The sequence below is a fragment of the Scyliorhinus torazame genome, chromosome 24 (genome assembly GCF_047496885.1).
Source record: "Scyliorhinus torazame isolate Kashiwa2021f chromosome 24, sScyTor2.1, whole genome shotgun sequence".
In the NCBI taxonomy this organism is placed as follows: domain Eukaryota; kingdom Metazoa; phylum Chordata; class Chondrichthyes; order Carcharhiniformes; family Scyliorhinidae; genus Scyliorhinus; species Scyliorhinus torazame.
The window spans coordinates 15,079,213-15,098,819 of NC_092730.1; the positions used below are offsets into that span (position 1 = coordinate 15,079,213).

Here is a 19,607-nt window from a genome sequence, read left to right on the forward strand (position 1 = left end):
ATCACTGTGTCAATGGGGGTCACTGTGTCAATGGGGATCACTGTGTCAATGGGGTCACTGTGTCAATGGGGGTCACTGTGTCAATGGGGGTCACTGTGTCAATGGGGATCACTGTGTCAATGGGGTCACTGTGTCAATGTGGTCACTGTGTCAATGGGGATCACTGTGCCAATGGGGATCACTGTGTCAATGGGGATCACTGTGTCAATGGGGATCACTGTGTCAATGGGGTCACTGTGTCAATGGGGTCACTGTGTCAATGGGGATCACTGTGTCAATGGGAATCACTGTGTCAATGGGGATCACTGTGTCAATGGGGGTCACTGAGTCAATGGGGGTCACTGTGTCAATGGGGATCACTGTGTCAATGGGGGTCACTGTGTCAATGGGGTCACTGTGTCAATGGGGGTCACTGTGTCAATGGGGTCGCTGTGTCAATGGGGGTCACTGTGTCAATGGGGTCAGTGTGTCAATGGGGATCACTGTGTCAATGGGGATCACTGTGTCAATGGGGATCACTGTGTCAATGGGGTCACTGTGTCAATGGGGTCACTGTGTCAATGGGGCATCACTGTGTCAATGGGGTCACTGTGTCAATGGGGGTCAGTGTGTCAATGGACATCACTGTGTCAATGGGGGTCACTGTGTCAATGGGGATCACTGTGTCAATGGGGTCACTGTGTCAATGGGGGTCACTGTGTCAATGTGGGTCACTGTGTCAATGGGGATCACTGTGTCAATGGGGGTCACTGTGTCAATGGGGGTCACTGTGTCAATGGGGGTCAGTGTGTCAATGGGGTCACTGTGTCACTGGGGATCACTGTGTCAATGGGGGTCAGTGTGTCAATGGGGATCACTGTGTCAATGGGGATCACTGTGTCAATGGGGATCACTGTGTCAATGGGGGTCAGTGTGTCAATGGGGTCACTGTGTCAATGGGGTCACTGTGTCAATGGGGTCACTGTGTCAATGGGGATCACTGTGTCAATGGGGCATCACTGTGTCAATGGGGATCACTGTGTCAATGGGGTCACTGTGTCAATGGGGATCACTGTGTCAATGGGGTCACTGTGTCAATGGGGATCACTGTGTCAATGGGGTCACTGTGTCAATGGGGATCACTGTGTCAATGGGGATCACTGTGTCAATGGGGATCACTGTGTCAATGGGGGTCACTGTGTCAATGGGGGTCACTGTGTCAATGGGGATCAATGTGTCAATGGGGATCACTGTGTCAATGGGGGTCACTGTGTCAATGGGGTCACTGTGTCAATGGAGATCACTGTGTCAATGGGGTCACTGTGTCAATGGGGATCACTGTGTCAATGGGGTCACTGTGTCAATGGGGATCACTGTGTCAATGGGGATCACTGTGTCAATGGGGGTCACTGTGTCAATGGAGATCACTGTGTCAATGGGATCACTGTGTCAATGGGGGTCACTGTGTCAATGGAGATCACTGTGTCAATGGGATCACTGTGTCAATGGGGATCAGTGTGTCAATGGGGGTCACTGTGTCAATGGGGATCACTGTGTCAATGGGGGTCAGTGTGTCAATGGGGCATCACTGTGTCAATGGGGGTCACTGTGTCAATGGGGATCACTGTGTCAATGGGGGTCACTGTGTCAATGGAGATCACTGTGTCAATGGGATCACTGTGTCAATGGGGATCAGTGTGTCAATGGGGGTCACTGTGTCAATGGGGATCACTGTGTCAATGGGGGTCAGTGTGTCAATGGGGCATCACTGTGTCAATGGGGTCACTGTGTCAATGGGGGTCACTGTGTCAATGGGGGTCACTGTGTCAATGGAGATCACTGTGTCAATGGGATCACTGTGTCAATGGGGATCAGTGTGTCAATGGGGGTCACTGTGTCAATGGGGATCACTGTGTCAATGGGGGTCAGTGTGTCAATGGGGCATCACTGTGTCAATGGGGATCACTGTGTCAATGGGGGTCACTGTGTCAATGGGGTCACTGTGTCAATGGGGATCACTGTGTCAATGGGGATCACTGTGTCAATGGGGGTCACTGTGTCAATGGGGGTCACTGTGTCAATGGGGATCACTGTGTCAATGGGGGTCACTGTGTCAAAGGGGGTCACTGTGTCAATGGGGATCACTGTGTCAATGGGGGTCACTGTGTCAATGGGGGTCAGTGTGTCAATGGGGGTCACTGTGTCAATGGGGTCACTGTGTCAATGGGGTCACTGTGTCAATGGGGATCACTGTGTCAATGGGGTCACTGTGTCAATGGGGATCACTGTGTCAATGGGGGTCACTGTGTCAATGGGGATCACTGTGTCAATGGGGGTCAGTATGTCAATGGGGCATCACTGTGTCAATGGGGGTCACTGTGTCAATGGGGATCACTGTGTCAATGGGGGTCACTGTGTCAATGGAGATCACTGTGTCAATGGGATCACTGTGTCAATGGGGATAAGTGTGTCAATGGGGGTCACTGTGTCAATGGGGATCACTGTGTCAATGGGGGTCAGTGTGTCAATGGGGCATCACTGTGTCAATGGGGGTCACTGTGTCAATGGGGGTCACTGTGTCAATGGGGGTCACTGTGTCAATGGAGATCACTGTGTCAATGGGATCACTGTGTCAATGGGGATCAGTGTGTCAATGGGGGTCACTGTGTCAATGGGGATCACTGTGTCAATGGGGGTCAGTTTGTCAATGGGGATCACTGTGTCAATGGGGATCACTGTGTCAATGGGGGTCACTGTGTCAATGGGGGTCACTGTGTCAATGGGGATCACTGTGTCAATGGGGGTCACTGTGTCAATGGGGTCACTGTGTCAATGGGGATCACTGTGTCAATGGGGGTCACTGTGTCAATGGGGGTCAGTGTGTCAATGGACATCACTGTGTCAATGGGGGTCACTGTGTCAATGGGAATCACTGTGTCAATGGGGTCACTGTGTCAATGGGGGTCACTGTGTCAATGGGGTCACTGTGTCAATGGGGATCACTGTGTCAATGGGGTCACTGTGTCAATGGGGATCACTGTGTCAATGGGATCACTGTGTCAATGGGGATCACTGTGTCAATGGGGGTCACTGTGTCAATGGGGATCACTGTGTCAATGGGGGTCACTGTGTCAATGGGGTCACTGTGTCAATGGGGTCACTGTGTCAATGGGGGTCACTGTGTCAATGGGGTCACTGTGTCAAAGGGGCATCACTGTGTCAATGGGGGTCACTGTGTCAATGGGGTCACTGTGTCAATGGGGGTCACTGTGTCAATGGGGTCACTGTGTCAATGGGGATCACTGTGCCAATGGGGTCACTGTGTCAATGGGGTCACTGTGTCAATGGGGGTCACTGTGTCAATGGGGATCACTGTGTCAATGGGGTCACTGTGTCAATGGGGGTCACTGTTTCAATGGGGTCACTGTGTCAATGGAGTCAGTGTGTGAATGGGGGTCACTGTGTCAATGGGGGTCACTGTGTCAATGGAGATCACTGTGTCAATGGGGTCACTGTGTCAATGGGGTCACTGTGTCAATGGGGTCACTGTGTCAATGGGGATCACTGTGTCAATGGGGGTCACTGTGTCAATGGGGATCACTGTGTCAATGGGGTCACTGCGTCAATGGGGTCACTGTGTCAATGGGGATCACTGTGTCAATGGGGATCACTGTGTCAATGGGGTCACTGTGTCATTGGGGATCATTGTGTCAATGGGGATCACTGTGTCAATGGGGGTCACTGTGTCAATGTGGGTCACTGTGTCAATGGGGATCACTGTGTCAATGGGGTCACTGTGTCAATGGGGTCACTGTGTCAATGGGGAGCACTGTGTCAATGGGGGTCACTGTGTCAATGGGGATCACTGTGTCAATGGGGATCACTGTGTCAATGGGGATCACTGTGTCAATGGGGATCACTGTGTCAATGGGGATCACTGTGTCAATGGGGGTCAATGTGTCAATGGGGATCACTGTGTCAATGGGGGTCACTGTGTGAATGGGGGTCACTGTGTCAATGGGAGTCACTGTGTCAATGGGCATCACTGTGTCAATGGGGGTCACTGTGTCAATGGGGGTCACTGTGTCAATGGAGATCACTGTGTCAATGGGATCACTGTGTCAATGGGGGTCACTGTGTCAATGGGGGTCACTGTGTCAATGGGGGTCACTGTGTCAATGGAGATCACTGTGTCAATGGGGTCACTGTGTCAATGGGATCACTGTGTCAATGGGGTCACTGTGTCAATGGGGGTCACTGAGTCAATGGAGATCACTGTGTCAATGGGGTCACTGTGTCAATGGGGATCACAGTGTCAATGGGGATCACTGTGTCAATGGGCATCACTGTGTCAATGGGGGTCACTGCGTCAATGGGGATCACTGTGTCATTGGGGGTCACTGTGTCAATGGGGATCACTGTGTCAATGGGGATCACTGTGTCAATGAGGGTCACTTTGTCAATGGGGATCACTGTGTCAATAGGGATCACTGTGTCAATGGGGATCACTGTGTCAATGGGGGTCACTGTGTCAATGGGGATCACTGTGTCAATGGAGATCACTGTGTCAATGGGGATCACTGTGTCAATGGGGATCACTGTGTCAATGGAGATCACTGTGTCAGTGGGGATCACTGTATCAATGGGGGTCACTGTGTCAATGGGGATCACTGTGTCAATGGGGCTCACTGTGTCAATGGGGATCAGTGTGTCAATGGGGGTCACTGTGTCAATGGGGATCACTGTATCAATGGGGGTCACTGTGTCAATGGGGATCACTGTGTCAATGGGGGTCACTGTGTCAATGGGGGTCACTGTGTCAATGGGGGTCACTGTATCAATGGGGGATCACTGTGTTAATGGGGACACTGTGTCAATGGGGGTCACTGTGTCAATGGGGATCACTGTGTCAATGGGGGTCACTGCCAATGGGGATCACTGTGTCAATGGGGGTCACTGTGTCAATGGGGATCACAGTGTCAATGGGGGTCACTGTGTCAATGGGGGTCAGTGTGTCAATGGGGGTCACTGTGTCAATGGGGTCACTGTGTCAATGGGGGTCACTGTGTCAATGGGGTCACTGTGTCAATGGGGGTCACTGTGTCAACGGGGGTCAGTGTGTCAATGGGGATCACTGTTTCAATGGGGATCACTGTGTCAATGGGGTCACTGTGTCAATGGGGATCACTGTGTCAATGGGGGTCACTGTGTCAATGGGGATCACTGTGTCAATGGGAATCACTGTGTCAATGGGGGTCACTGTGGCAGTGGGGGTCACTGTGTCAATGGAGATCACTGTGTCAATGGAGATCACTGTGTCAATGAGGGTCACTGTGTCAATGGGGATCACTGTGTCAATGGGGGTCACTGTGTCAATGGGGATCACTGTGTCAATGGGGATCACTGTGTCATGGGGGTCACTGTGTCAATGGAGATCACTGTGTCAATGGAGATCACTGTGTCAATGGGGATCACTGTGTCAATGGGGATCACTGTGTCAATGGGGATCAGTGTGTCAATGGGGATCACTGTCAATGGAGATCACTGTGTCAATGGGGATCAGTGTGTCAATGGGGATCACTGTCAATGGAGATCACAGTGTCAATGGGGGGTCACTGTGTCAATGGGGATCACTGTGTCAATGGGATCACTGTGTCAATGGGGTCACTGTGTCAATGGGGATCACTGTGTCAATGGGGTCAGTGTGTCAATGGGGTCACTGTGTCAATGGGGATCACTGTGTCAATGGGGTTCACTGTGTCAATGGGAATCACTGTGTCAATGGGGATCACTGTGTCAAAGGGGCATCACTGTGTCAATGGGGGTCACTGTGTCAATGGGGGTCACTGTGTCAATGGGGTCAGTGTGTGAATGGAGATCACTGTGTCAATGGGGATCACTGTGTCAATGGGGGTCACTGTGTCAATGCGGATCACTGTGTCAATGGGGCATCACTGTGTCAATGGAGATCACTGTGTCAATGGGGATCACTGTGTCAATGGGGGTCACTGTGTCAATGGGGGTCACTGTGTCAATGGGGTCACTCTGTCAATGGGGGTCACTGTGTCAATGGGGATCACTGTGTCAATGGGGATCACTGTGTCAAAGGGGCATCACTGTGTCAATGGGGGTCACTGTGTCAATGGGGATCACTGTGTCAATGGGGGTCACTGTGTCAATGGGGATCACTGTGTCAATGGGGATCACTGTGTCAAAGGGGCATCACTGTGTCAATGGGGGTCACTGTGTCAATGGGGGTCACTGTGTCAATGGGGTCAGTGTGTGAATGGAGATCACTGAGTCAATGGGGATCACTGTGTCAATGGGGGTCACTGTGTCAATGGGGATCACTGTGTCAATGGAGATCACTGTGTCAATGGGGATCACTGTGTCAATGGAGATCACTGTGTCAATGGGGATCACTGTGTCAATGGGGATCACTGTGTCAATGGGGATCAGTGTGTCAATGGGGATCACTGTCAATGGGGATCACTGTGTCAATGGGGATCACTGTGTCAATGGGGATCACTATGTCAATGGGGATCACTGTGTCAATGGGGATCAGTGTGTCAATGGGGGTCACTGTGTCAATGGGGATCACTGTGTCAATGGGGTCACGGTGTCAATGGGGATCACTGTGTCAATGGGGGTCACTGTGTCAATGGGGTCACTGTGTCAATGGGGATCACTGTCAATGGGGATCACTGTGTCAATGGGGATCACTGTATCAATGGGGGTCACTGTGTCAATGGGGGTCACTGTGTCAATGGGGGTCAGTGTGTCAATGGGGTCACTGTGTCAATGGGGATCACTGTGTCAATGGGGATCACTGTTTCAATGGGGATCACTGTGTCAATGGGGGTCACTGTGTCAATGGGGGTCAGTGTGTCAATGGGGTCACTGTGTCAATGGGGATCACTGTGTCAATGGGGATCACTGTTTCAATGGGGATCACTGTGTCAATGGGGATCACTGTGTCAATGGGGATCACTGTGTCAATGGGGGTCAATGTGTCAATGGGGGTCACTGTCAATGGGGATCACTGTGTCAATGGGGCATCACTGTGTCAATGGGGGTCACTGTGTCAATGGGGGTCACTGTGTCAATGGGGATCACTGTGTCAATGGGGTCACTGTGTCAATGGGGGTCACTGTGTCAATGGGGTATCACTGTGTCAATGGGGGTCACTGTGTCAATGGGGGTCACTGTGTCAATGGGGATCACTGTGTCAATGGGGTCACTGTGTCAATGGGGGTCACTGTGTCAATGGGGGTCACTGTGTCAATGGGATCACTGTGTCAATGGGGGTCACTGTGTCAATGGGGGTCACTGTGTCAATGGGGATCACTGTGTCAATGGGGTCACTGTGTCAATGGGGTCACTGTGTCAATGGGCGTCACTGTGTCAATGGGGATCACTGTGTCAATGGGGATCACTGTGTCAATGGGGATCACTGTGTCAATGAGGTCACTGTGTCAATGGGGATCACTGTGTCAATGGGGTCACTGTGTCAATGGGGTCACTGTGTCAATGGGGCATCACTGTGTCAATGGGGGTCACTGTGTCAATGGGGTCACTGTGTCAATGGGGATCACTGTGTCAATGGAGATCACTGTGCAATGGGGGTCACTGTGTCAATGGGGATCACTGTGTCAATGGGGATCACTGTGTCAAAGGGGGTCACTGCGTCAATGGGGATCAGTGTGTCAATGGGGATCACTGTCAATGGGGATCACTTTGTCAATGGGGATCACTGTGTCATTGGGGATCAGTGTGTCAATGGGGATCACTGTGTCAATGGTGATCACTGTGTCAATGGGGATCACTGTGTGAATGGGGATCAGTGTGTCAATGGGGATCACTGTCAATGGGGATCACTGTGCAATGGGGGTCACTGTGTCAATGGGGGTCACTGTGTTAATGGGGTCACTGTGTCAATGGGGGTCACTGTGTCAATGGGGATCACTGTGTCACTGGAGATCACTGTGCAATGGGGGTCACTGTGTCAATGGGGATCACTGTGTCAATGGGGATCACTGTGTCAATGGGGGTCACTGCGTCAATGGGGATCAGTGTGTCAATGGGGATCACTGTCAATGGGGATCACTTTGTCAATGGGGATCACTGTGTCATTGGGGATCAGTGTGTCAATGGGGATCACTGTGTCAATGGGGATCACTGTGTCAATGGGGATCACTGTGTCAATGGGGATCAGTGTGTCAATGGGGATCCCTGTCAATGGGGATCACTGTGCAATGGGGGTCACTGTGTCAATGGAGATCACTGTGTCAATGGGGTCACTGTGTCAATGGAGGTCACTGTGTCAATGGGGATCACTGTGTCAATGGGGATCACTGTGTCAATGGGGATCACTGTGTCAATGGGGATCAATGTGTCAATGGGGATCAGTGTGTCAATGGGGATCACTGTCAATGGGGATCACTGTGTCAATGGAGATCACTGTGTCAATGGGGTCACTGTGTCAATGGGGTCACTGTGTCAATGGGGATCACTGTATCAATGGGGGTCACTGTGTCAATGGGGCATCACTGTGTCAATGGGGATCACTGTGTCAATGGGGGTCACTGTGTCAATGGGGGTCACTGTGTCAATGGGGATCACTGTGTCAATGGGGTCACTGTGTCAATGGGGTCACTGTGTCAATGGGGGTCACTGTGTCAATGGGGTCACTGTGTCAATGGGGATCACTGTGTCAATGGGGGTCACTGTGTCAATGGGGGTCACTGTGTCAATGGGGATCACTGTGTCAATGGGGATCACTGTGTCAATGGGGGTCACTGTGTCAATGGGGATCACTGTGTCAATGGGGGTCACTGTGTCAATGGGGATCACTGTCAATGGGGGTCACTGTGTCAATGGGGGTCACTGTGTCAATGGGGATCACTGTGTCAATGGGATCACTGTGTCAATGGGGGTCACTGTGTCAATGGGGCATCACTGTGTCAATGGGGGTCACTGTGTCAATGGGGGTCAGTGTGTCAATGGGGATCACTGTGTCAATGGGGGTCACTGTGTCAATGGGGATCACTGTGTCAATGGGGTCACTGTGTCAATGGGGTCACTGTGTCAATGGGGCATCACTGTGTCAATGGGCATCACTGTGTCAATGGGCATCACTGTGTCAATGGGCATCACTGTGTCAATGGGGGTCACTGTGTCAATGGGGTCACTGTGTCAATGGGGTCAGTGTGTGAATGGGGGTCACTGTGTCAATGGGGGTCACTGTGTCAATGGAGATCACTGTGTCAATGGGGTCACTGTGTCAATGGGGTCACTGTGTCAATGTGGGTCACTGTGTCAATGGGGATCACTGTGTCAATGGGGGTCACTGTGTCAATGGGGTCACTGTGTCAATGGGGATCACTGTGTCAATGGGGGTCACTGTGTCAATGGGGATCACTGTGTCAATGGGGGTCACTGTGTCAATGTGGGTCACTGTGTCAATGGGGATCACTGTGTCAATGGGGTCACTGTGTCAATGGGGTCACTGTGTCAATGGGGAGCACTGTGTCAATGAGGGTCACTGTGTCAATGGGGATCACTGTGTCAATGGGGATCACTGTGTCAATGGGGATCACTGTGTCAATGGGGCATCACTGTGTCAATGGGGCATCACTGTGTCAATGGGGGTCACTGTGTCAATGGGGATCACTGTGTCAATGGAGGTCACTGTGTGAATGGGGGTCACTGTGTCAATGGGGGTCACTGTGTCAATGGGCATCACTGTGTCAATGGGCGTCACTGTGTCAATGGGGGTCACTGTGTCAATGGAGATCACTGTGTCAATGGGATCACTGTGTCAATGGGGGTCACTGTGTCAATGGGGGTCACTGTGTCAATGGGGGTCACTGTGTCAATGGAGATCACTGTGTCAATGGGGTCACTGTGTCAATGGGATCACTGTGTCAATGGGGGTCACTGTGTCAATGGGGTCACTGAGTCAATGGAGATCACTGTGTCAATGGGGTCACTGTGTCAATGGGGATCACTGTGTCAATGGGGATCACTGTGTCAATGGGCATCACTGTGTCAATGGGGCATCACTGTGTCAATGGGGGTCACTGTGTCAATGGGGATCACTGTGTCAATGGGGGTCACTGCGTCAATGGGGATCACTGTGTCAATGGGGGTCACTGTGTCAATGGGGATCACTGTGTCAATGGGGATCACTGTGTCAATGGGGGTCACTTTGTCAATGGGGATCACTGTGTCAATAGGGATCACTGTGTCAATGGGGATCACTGTGTCAATGGGGGTCACTGTGTCAATGGGGATCACTGTGTCAATGGAGATCACTGTGTCAATGGGGATCACTGTGTCAATGGGGATCACTGTGTCAATGGAGATCACTGTGTCAATGGGGATCACTGTATCAATGGGGGTCACTGTGTCAATGGGGATCACTGTGTCAATGGGGCTCACTGTGTCAATGGGGATCAGTGTGTCAATGGGGGTCACTGTGTCAATGGGGATCACTGTATCAATGGGGGTCACTGTGTCAATGGGGATCACTGTGTCAATGGGGGTCACTCTGTCAATGGGGGTCACTGTGTCAATGGGGGTCACTGTGTCAATGGGGGATCACTGTGTTAATGGGGTCACTGTGTCAATGGGGGTCACTGTGTCAATGGGGATCACTGTGTCAATGGGGGTCACTGTCAATGGGGATCACTGTGTCAATGGGGGTCACTGTGTCAATGGGGATCACTGTGTCAATGGGGGTCACTGTGTCAATGGGGGTCAGTGTGTCAATGGGTGTCACTGTGTCAATGGGGTCACTGTGTCAATGGGGGTCACTGCGTCAATGGGGATCAGTGTGTCAATGGGGATCACTGTCAATGGGGATCACTTTGTCAATGGGGATCACTGTGTCATTGGGGATCAGTGTGTCAATGGGGATCACTGTGTCAATGGGGATCACTGTGTCAATGGGGATCACTGTGTCAATGGGGATCAGTGTGTCAATGGGGATCCCTGTCAATGGGGATCACTGTGCAATGGGGGTCACTGTGTCAATGGAGATCACTGTGTCAATGGGGTCACTGTGTCAATGGAGGTCACTGTGTCAATGGGGATCACTGTGTCAATGGGGATCACTGTGTCAATGGGGATCACTGTGTCAATGGGGATCAATGTGTCAATGGGGATCAGTGTGTCAATGGGGATCACTGTCAATGGGGATCACTGTGTCAATGGAGATCACTGTGTCAATGGGGTCACTGTGTCAATGGGGTCACTGTGTCAATGGGGATCACTGTATCAATGGGGGTCACTGTGTCAATGGGGCATCACTGTGTCAATGGGGATCACTGTGTCAATGGGGGTCACTGTGTCAATGGGGGTCACTGTGTCAATGGGGATCACTGTGTCAATGGGGTCACTGTGTCAATGGGGTCACTGTGTCAATGGGGGTCACTGTGTCAATGGGGTCACTGTGTCAATGGGGATCACTGTGTCAATGGGGGTCACTGTGTCAATGGGGGTCACTGTGTCAATGGGGATCACTGTGTCAATGGGGATCACTGTGTCAATGGGGGTCACTGTGTCAATGGGGATCACTGTGTCAATGGGGGTCACTGTGTCAATGGGGATCACTGTCAATGGGGGTCACTGTGTCAATGGGGGTCACTGTGTCAATGGGGATCACTGTGTCAATGGGATCACTGTGTCAATGGGGGTCACTGTGTCAATGGGGCATCACTGTGTCAATGGGGGTCACTGTGTCAATGGGGGTCAGTGTGTCAATGGGGATCACTGTGTCAATGGGGGTCACTGTGTCAATGGGGATCACTGTGTCAATGGGGTCACTGTGTCAATGGGGTCACTGTGTCAATGGGGCATCACTGTGTCAATGGGCATCACTGTGTCAATGGGCATCACTGTGTCAATGGGCATCACTGTGTCAATGGGGGTCACTGTGTCAATGGGGTCACTGTGTCAATGGGGTCAGTGTGTGAATGGGGGTCACTGTGTCAATGGGGGTCACTGTGTCAATGGAGATCACTGTGTCAATGGGGTCACTGTGTCAATGGGGTCACTGTGTCAATGTGGGTCACTGTGTCAATGGGGATCACTGTGTCAATGGGGGTCACTGTGTCAATGGGGTCACTGTGTCAATGGGGATCACTGTGTCAATGGGGGTCACTGTGTCAATGGGGATCACTGTGTCAATGGGGGTCACTGTGTCAATGTGGGTCACTGTGTCAATGGGGATCACTGTGTCAATGGGGTCACTGTGTCAATGGGGTCACTGTGTCAATGGGGAGCACTGTGTCAATGAGGGTCACTGTGTCAATGGGGATCACTGTGTCAATGGGGATCACTGTGTCAATGGGGATCACTGTGTCAATGGGGCATCACTGTGTCAATGGGGCATCACTGTGTCAATGGGGGTCACTGTGTCAATGGGGATCACTGTGTCAATGGAGGTCACTGTGTGAATGGGGGTCACTGTGTCAATGGGGGTCACTGTGTCAATGGGCATCACTGTGTCAATGGGCGTCACTGTGTCAATGGGGGTCACTGTGTCAATGGAGATCACTGTGTCAATGGGATCACTGTGTCAATGGGGGTCACTGTGTCAATGGGGGTCACTGTGTCAATGGGGGTCACTGTGTCAATGGAGATCACTGTGTCAATGGGGTCACTGTGTCAATGGGGTCACTGTGTCAATGGGATCACTGTGTCAATGGGGGTCACTGTGTCAATGGGGTCACTGAGTCAATGGAGATCACTGTGTCAATGGGGTCACTGTGTCAATGGGGATCACTGTGTCAATGGGGATCACTGTGTCAATGGGCATCACTGTGTCAATGGGGCATCACTGTGTCAATGGGGGTCACTGTGTCAATGGGGATCACTGCGTCAATGGGGGTCACTGCGTCAATGGGGATCACTGTGTCAATGGGGGTCACTGTGTCAATGGGGATCACTGTGTCAATGGGGATCACTGTGTCAATGGGGGTCACTTTGTCAATGGGGATCACTGTGTCAATAGGGATCACTGTGTCAATGGGGATCACTGTGTCAATGGGGGTCACTGTGTCAATGGGGATCACTGTGTCAATGGAGATCACTGTGTCAATGGGGATCACTGTGTCAATGGGGATCACTGTGTCAATGGAGATCACTGTGTCAATGGGGATCACTGTATCAATGGGGGTCACTGTGTCAATGGGGATCACTGTGTCAATGGGGCTCACTGTGTCAATGGGGATCAGTGTGTCAATGGGGGTCACTGTGTCAATGGGGATCACTGTATCAATGGGGGTCACTGTGTCAATGGGGATCACTGTGTCAATGGGGGTCACTCTGTCAATGGGGGTCACTGTGTCAATGGGGGTCACTGTGTCAATGGGGGATCACTGTGTTAATGGGGTCACTGTGTCAATGGGGGTCACTGTGTCAATGGGGATCACTGTGTCAATGGGGGTCACTGTCAATGGGGATCACTGTGTCAATGGGGGTCACTGTGTCAATGGGGATCACTGTGTCAATGGGGGTCACTGTGTCAATGGGGGTCAGTGTGTCAATGGGGGTCACTGTGTCAATGGGGTCACTGTGTCAATGGGGGTCACTGTGTCAATGGGGTCACTGTGTCAATGGGGGTCACTGTGTCAATGGGGGTCAGTGTGTCAATGGGGATCACTGTTTCAATGGGGATCACTGTGTCAATGGGGTCACTGTGTCAATGGGGATCACTGTGTCAATGGGGGTCACTGTGTCAATGGGGATCACTGTGTCAATGGGGATCACTGTGTCAATGGGGGTCACTGTGGCAGTGGGGGTCACTGTGTCAATGGAGATCACTGTGTCAATGGAGATCACTGTGTCAATGGGGGTCACTGTGTCAATGGGGATCACTGTGTCAATGGGGGTCACTGTGTCAATGGGGATCACTGTGTCAATGGGGATCACTGTGTCAATGGGGGTCACTGTGTCAATGGAGATCACTGTGTCAATGGAGATCACTGTGTCAATGGGGATCACTGTGTCAATGGGGATCACCGTGTCAATGGGGATCAGTGTGTCAATGGGGATCACTGTCAATGGAGATCACTGTGTCAATGGGGATCAGTGTGTCAATGGGGATCACTGTCAATGGAGATCACTGTGTCAATGGGGGTCACTGTGTCAATGGGGATCACTGTGTCAATGGGGTCACTGTGTCAATGGGGTCACTGTGTCAATGGGGTTCACTGTGTCAATGGGGTCAGTGTGTCAATGGGGTCACTGTGTCAATGGGGATCACTGTGTCAATGGGGGTCACTGTGTCAATGGGGTCAGTGTGTGAATGGAGATCACTGTGTCAATGGGGATCACTGTGTCAATGGGGGTCACTGTGTCAATGGGGATCACTGTGTCAATGGAGATCACTGTGTCAATGGGGATCACTGTGTCAATGGGGATCACTGTGTCAATGGGGATCAGTGTGTCAATGCGGATCACTGTCAATGGGGATCACTGTGTCAATGGGGATCACTGTGTCAATGGGGATCACTGTGTCAATGGGGATCACTGTGTCAATGGGGATCACTGTGTCAATGGGGATCACTGTGTCAATGGGGGTCACTGTGTCAATGGGGATCACTGTGTCAATGGGGATCACTGTGTCAATGGGGATCACTCTATCAATGGGGGTCACTGTGTCAATGGGGGTCACTGTGTCAATGGGGATCACTGTGTCAATGGGGATCACTGTGTCAATGGGGATCAGTGTGTCAATGCGGATCACTGTCAATGGGGATCAGTGTGTCAATGGGGGTCACTGTGTCAATGGGATCACTGTGTCAATGGGGTCACGGTGTCAATGGGGATCACTGTGTCAGTGGGGGTCACTGTGTCAATGGAGTCACTGTGTCAATGGGGATCACTGTGTCAATGGGGGTCACTGTGTCAATGGGGTCACTGTGTCAATGGGGATCACTGTGTCAATGGGGTCACGGTGTCAATGGGGATCACTGTGTCAATGGGGGTCACTGTGTCAATGGGATCACTGTGTCAATGGGGTCACTGCGTCAATGGGGGTCAGTGTGTCAATGGGGGTCACTGTGTCAATGAGGATCACTGTGTCAATGGGGATCACTGTGTCAAAAGGGGTCACTGTGTCAATGGGGATCACTGCGTCAATGGGGATCACTGTGTCAATGGGGATCACTGTGTCAATGGGGTCACTGTGTCAATGGGGGTCAGTGTGTCAATGGGGGTCACTGTGTCAATGGGGATCACTGTGTCAATGGGGGTCACTGTGTCAATGGGGATCACTGTGTCAATGGGGTCACTGTGTCAATGGGGGTCAGTGTGTCAATGGGGGTCACTGTGTCAATGGGGATCACTGTGTCAATGGGGGTCACTGTGTCAATGGGGGTCAGTGTGTCAATGGGGGTCACTGTGTCAATGGGGATCACTGTGTCAATGGGGTCACTGTGTCAATGGGGATCACTGTGTCAATGGGGTCACTGTGTCAATGGGGATCACTGTGTCAATGGGGTCACTGTGTCAATGGGGTCACTGTGTCAATGGGGGTCACTGTGTCAATGGGGGTCACTGTGTCAATGGGAGTCACTGCGTCAATGGGGATCACTGTGTCAATGGGGGTCACTGTGTCAATGGGGGTCAGTGTGTCAATGGGGGTCACTGTGTCAATGGGGATCAGTGTGTCAATGGGGGTCACTGTGTCAATGGGGGTCACTGTGTCAATGGGGGTCACTGTGTCAATGGGGATCACTGTGTCAATGGGGGTCACTGTGTCAATGGGGTCACTGTGTCAATGGGGATCACTGTGTCAATGGGGGTCACTGTGTCAATGGGGATCACTGTGTCAATGGGGATCACTGTGCAAGGGGGGTCACTGTGTCAATGGGGGTCACTGTGTCAATGGGGATCACTGTGTCAATGGGGATCACTGTGCAATGGGGGTGACTGTGTCAATGGGGATCACTGTGCCAATGGGGATCACTGTGTCAATGGGGATCACTGTGTCAATGGGGATCACTGTGTAATGGGGATCAGTGTGTCAATGGGGTCACTGTGTCAATGGGGGTCACTGTGTCAATGGGGATCACTGTGTCAATGGGGATCACTGTGTCAATGGGGGTCACTGTGTCAATGGGGTCACTGTGTCAATGGGGGTCACTGTGTCAAAGGGGATCACTGTGTCAATGGGGATCACTGTGCAATGGGGGTCACTGTGTCAATGGGGGTCACTGTGTCAATGGGGTCACTGTGTCAATGGGGGTCACTGTGTCAATCGGGATCACTGTGTCAATGGCGATCACTGTGCAATGGGGGTCACTGTGTCAATGGGGATCACTGTGTCGATGGGGATCACTGTGTCAATGGGGGTCACTGCGTCAATGGGGATCAGTGTGTCAATGGGGATCACTGTCAATGGGGATCACTGTGTCAATGGGGATCACTGTGTCAATGGGGATCAGTGTGTCAATGGGGATCACTGTGTCAATGGGGATCACTGTGTCAATGGGGATCACTGTGTCAATGGGGATCAGTGTGTCAATGGTGATCACTGTGTCAATGGGGATCACTGTCAATGGGGATCACTGTGTCAATGGAGATCACTGTGTCAATGGGGTCACTGTGTCAATGGGGTCACTGTGTCAATGGGGTCACTGTGTCAATGGGGATCACTGTGTCAATGGGGTCACTGTGTCAATGGGGATCACTGTGTCAATGGGGATCACTGTCAATGGGGATCACTGTGCAATGGGGGTCACTGTGTCAATGGAGATCACTGTGTCAATGGGGTCACTTTGTCAATGGGGGTCACTGTGTCAATGGGGATCACTGTGTCAATGGGGGTCACTGTGTCAATGGGGATCACTGTCAATGGGGATCACTGTGTCAATGGGGTCACTGTGTCAATGGGGATCACTGTGTCAATGGGGATCAGTGTGTCAATGGGGATCACTGTCAATGGGGATCACTGTGTCAATGGAGATCACTGTGTCAATGGGGGTCACTGTGTCAATGGGGATCACTGTCAATGGGGATCACTGTGTCAATGGGGTCACTGTGTCAATGGGGATCACTGTGTCAATGGGGATCACTGTGTCAATGGGGGTCAGTGTGTCAATGGGGGTCACTGTGTCAATGGGGATCACTGTGTCAATGGGGGTCACTGTGTCAATGGGGGTCAGTGTGTCAATGGGGGTCACTGTGTCAATGGGGATCACTGTGTCAATGGGGTCACTGTGTCAATGGGGATCACTGTGTCAATGGGGTCACTGTGTCAATGGGGATCACTGTGTCAATGGGGTCACTGTGTCAATGGGGTCACTGTGTCAATGGGGGTCACTGTGTCAATGGGGGTCACTGTGTCAATGGGAGTCACTGCGTCAATGGGGATCACTGTGTCAATGGGGGTCACTGTGTCAATGGGGGTCAGTGTGTCAATGGGGGTCACTGTGTCAATGGGGATCAGTGTGTCAATGGGGGTCACTGTGTCAATGGGGGTCACTGTGTCAATGGGGGTCACTGTGTCAATGGGGATCACTGTGTCAATGGGGGTCACTGTGTCAATGGGGTCACTGTGTCAATGGGGATCACTGTGTCAATGGGGGTCACTGTGTCAATGGGGATCACTGTGTCAATGGGGATCACTGTGCAAGGGGGGTCACTGTGTCAATGGGGGTCACTGTGTCAATGGGGATCACTGTGTCAATGGGGATCACTGTGCAATGGGGGTGACTGTGTCAATGGGGATCACTGTGCCAATGGGGATCACTGTGTCAATGGGGATCACTGTGTCAATGGGGATCACTGTGTAATGGGGATCAGTGTGTCAATGGGGTCACTGTGTCAATGGGGGTCACTGTGTCAATGGGGATCACTGTGTCAATGGGGATCACTGTGTCAATGGGGATCACTGTGTCAATGGGGATCACTGTGCAATGGGGGTCACTGTGTCAATGGGGGTCACTGTGTCAATGGGGTCACTGTGTCAATGGGGGTCACTGTGTCAATCGGGATCACTGTGTCAATGGCGATCACTGTGCAATGGGGGTCACTGTGTCAATGGGGATCACTGTGTCGATGGGGATCACTGTGTCAATGGGGGTCACTGCGTCAATGGGGATCAGTGTGTCAATGGGGATCACTGTCAATGGGGATCACTGTGTCAATGGGGATCACTGTGTCAATGGGGATCAGTGTGTCAATGGGGATCACTGTGTCAATGGGGATCACTGTGTCAATGGGGATCACTGTGTCAATGGGGATCAGTGTGTCAATGGTGATCACTGTGTCAATGGGGATCACTGTCAATGGGGATCACTGTGTCAATGGAGATCACTGTGTCAATGGGGTCACTGTGTCAATGGGGTCACTGTGTCAATGGGGTCACTGTGTCAATGGGGATCACTGTGTCAATGGGGTCACTGTGTCAATGGGGATCACTGTGTCAATGGGGATCACTGTCAATGGGGATCACTGTGCAATGGGGGTCACTGTGTCAATAGAGATCACTGTGTCAATGGGGTCACTTTGTCAATGGGGGTCACTGTGTCAATGGGGATCACTGTGTCAATGGGGGTCACTGTGTCAATGGGGATCACTGTCAATGGGGATCACTGTGTCAATGGGGTCACTGTGTCAATGGGGATCACTGTGTCAATGGGGATCAGTGTGTCAATGGGGATCACTGTCAATGGGGATCACTGTGTCAATGGAGATCACTGTGTCAATGGGGGTCACTGTGTCAATGGGGATCACTGTCAATGGGGATCACTGTGTCAATGGGGTCACTGTGTCAATGGGGATCACTGTGTCAATGGGGATCACTATGTCAATGGGGATCAGTGTGTCAATGGGGATCACTGTCAATGGGGGTCACTGTGTCAATGGGGATCACTGTGTCAATGGGGGTCACTGTGTCAATGGGGATCACTGTGTCAATGGGGTCACTGTGTCAATGGGGTCACTGTGTCAATGGGGATCACTGTGTCAATGGGGCATCACTGTGTCAATGGGATCACTGTCAATGGGGTCACTGTGTCAATGGGGATCACTGTGTCAATGGGGTCACTGTGTCAATGGGGCATCACTGTGTCAATGGGGGTCACTGTCAATGGGGATCACTGTCAATGGGGTTCACTGTGTCAATGGGGATCACTGTGTCAATGGGGTCACTGTGTCAATGGGGCATCACTGTGTCAATGGGGGTCACTGTGTCAATGGGGATCACTGTGTCAATGGGGATCACTGTGTCAATGGGGGTCACTGTGTCAATGGGGTCACTGTGTCAATGGGGTCAGTGTCAATGGGGTCACTGTGTCAATGGGGTCAGTGTGTCAATGGGGGTCACTGTGTCAATGGGGATCACTGTGTCAATGGGGATCACTGTGTCAATGGGGATCACTGTGTCAATGGGGACCACTGTGTCAATGGGGATCACTGTGTCAATGGGGATCACTGTGTCAATGGGGTCACTGTGTCAATGGGGATCACTGTGTCAATGGGGTCACTGTGTCAATGGGGGTCACTGTGTCAATGGGGTCACTGTGTCAATGGGGTCAGTGTGTCAATGGGGTCACTGTGTCAATGGGGATCACTGTGTCCATGGGGTCACTGTGTCAATGGGGTCACTGTGT

The 19,607-nt window shown here is 51.8% G+C and overlaps 1 protein-coding gene across 1 annotated transcript in view; it reads left to right on the plus strand.

Annotated features, from left to right (window-relative positions):
- Positions 1-19,607, plus strand: part of LOC140400202 (uncharacterized) — a 43,825-nt gene that overhangs the window by 19,815 nt on the left and 4,403 nt on the right. The gene's annotated exons all lie outside the window — the stretch shown is intronic.